Source organism: Olea europaea, chromosome 16, assembly GCF_002742605.1.
Source record: "Olea europaea var. sylvestris chromosome 16, O_europaea_v1, whole genome shotgun sequence".
Classification (NCBI taxonomy): Eukaryota; Viridiplantae; Streptophyta; class Magnoliopsida; order Lamiales; family Oleaceae; genus Olea; species Olea europaea.
The window spans coordinates 4,161,881-4,164,609 of NC_036252.1; positions in this window are offsets into that span (position 1 = coordinate 4,161,881).

The window sequence follows — 2,729 nt, forward strand, 5'->3', positions numbered from 1 at the left end:
TTCACCAAAATGTATCTTTTATCATGACACATGAGCTAAGTTTCATACATGTTGTTGCGTATTGTCATACTTGGCCAATCTACCTGGGCTAGTGGCCCACTCAGCCGAACCACGTGGCACTTCAGTCGAGGCGGTACATATTGTCGAGGTGGGCTACGTCCGAAGCCCTTCAATCCGAGGCATGCCTCTTCACCGAGGCCTGTGATGGCAACCGAGGTCGACATGCTGAGACCTATTGCCCGACGCCATGATGCGGAGCTGGTTGAAGTTAGCTGAAGCCCTCAAGTGGAAGTATTGTATGAAATGGCGGAAGCCCCGAAACTGATGCAGGAGCATCCGAACCACATGGGAACATCCTCCATGATCACTTCTCCCAAAAGATCATCTACACAAAGATCTTATTCGAATGATTGATGGAACGTTTGTCATAAGCATAAAGGTCAAGTCTTATCACTAGCATGGAGGCTTTGCACAAGCAATAAATGCGCAGCAAGCTAGCAAGTCAAGCCCCCTGCCTAGGATAAGATGTTTGAATCAAAGAGATGAGGCCACGTGCCACCTCATCCAAGGGCCCCCATTTTACATGTATCACTATAAATACTTTCCTTGTGTAACATCAAAGGACTAATGCAAGAATCTATACAAAAAACTACACTTTACTCAACTCTCTCTCATTTATTTGCAATACACAAATTGAGTTTACATATATTTACATGTACATTTACAAACACCGGTTGGTAATTATTGTACAATCGGATCACGAACAACCCGTCGGATTTCGAACGTCACCGTCCCGCGTCGTTGGGCTACTCCCACGCCCTTTGAATCGCTCGTTGTAGACCGTCCACGTGTCATAGCATGTTGGACATTCGCCCACGTGTGTGCGGGTGGGACCGACATCTGTTGGCAACACTTTTTGGGGTCAACAGATTGGCGCCGTCTATGGGAAACCATACCATAACCGCGAGCAACTTTGTGGTAAAAGCTTACTGAAAGGACATTTGGGCAACCCCCCTTGAAAAAGGATTTATTCTTGGAAAAGAATAGGAGGAAGCCCCATTACTTAGTGAAATCTGAAGTCTTACAAAAGAAAATGAGCTCCAATGAAGATACTCCCCCTAGGAGAGTAAGAGAAAACACGAACGTGCCTCCTCAGCCCGCTGCCCCAGCAGCTCGACAAAGACTCCACCACCACCAAAGAAGAGGTGGGATGCGTGCAACGGCACGACTATCAAGAGAAATGGCCGTCATGGCTGCCAACATGAGGGATATTGCTATCCAAAACTTGGCTATGAGGGAGCTTATGGCCCAAATGCAGGGTCAGGGAGGCTTCCTCATTCTTCTATACGCCCCCCAAGGGCACTACCAGCAAGATGATGAAGTTCAAAGTCATAGAACTACCTCGCCAGACTATGGTCGAGGTGGAAGCCCATTTGAAAGGGAAGTTGAAGTTGATGTTTCTTCCAACTACGCTTCTGGCCGACCCACCGAGGTCCCAATGAGCCATGATAATTTTCCACCTCCGTATGAGCAAGATCCAAGGCATAGGAGGGCAGGAAGTGTTTTTGATAGAATCAGCCCCGCCGAACCGAGTCTCAGGCAACAACAGGCACAACAGCCTTGGACAAGGCCGCCTCCTCCACCTCCAATGCCCCAGCAGGCGGAGAGAAGCCATGAAAATGCCCCCTGTGTTGCTCTGCCTAGAAATAGGCAACAGAGGAGGGGGGAAGAGGCTAGGGATCGCCCCGGAACCTCTCACCAACAACCGGGGCATGGGGTTGATGAGTACGACTCTGACGAACAGCAGAGGTCCTGGGACTTAGACGATGACGATGAGAATCTACCGTTCTCAACGGAACTAAGGAATGCTCACGTCTCGAGCCACTATGTTATGCCAAAAATACCAAAGTATGACAAAAGAGATGACTCGAAAAAGCACCTAAATGCTTATAAAACTCACATGAACCTAAGGGGCGCCACCCCAGCCTTGAAGTGCAGAGCCTTCCATTTAACGCTTAGTGGAGCGGCTGAAATTTGGTATAGTAGATTGCCACCTGGGAGCATTAGAAGCTGGCCCGAGTTCAAGACAACATTCTTGAAGAGGTTCGCGGTGAGCAAAGAAGGAGAGGCCCCCTGTTCACAGAATATTTCTTCTCGATTTTAAAACCCACCGCAAGTGTACGGTTCGTTAACAAGTAGTAAAATGGACTATGAGTCCAAGTATCGTTCCCACGAGGATTGAATTAGCTCTAATTAGACTAATGTGATCTTAACCGAATCTAATTGAATGAAAATTTGATTTAAATGTGAAAAACCCTAAAATTGGAAGAAATCCCCAATTTGAAACCCTAATTTCAAAATTAGAAACCCTAATTTTGAAATTTCACTAATCGAATGAAATAAACATGCAATTGAAATGTAAATATGCAATTTTATCACTAATGTATTGAAATGAATAGAAATGAAATCATTAAGAACTCGAATCCCCAATTGACTATTAAAAACCCTAATTTCACAAATTCAACGAATCGATGGAACAAAATGCCAATTCAATGTTTCTAAATTATCCAATACACTCTCTCGATATATATTGAATCTACTCTTACACACCACCAGCCTATATTTATATGGATGATGCAATGTACAAGAATGCATGACTTTTTATGAACATTTTCATGAATTGCATAAAGCATAAAGGTAAGTTTCCATCCCCTATCGGACCCTATGTC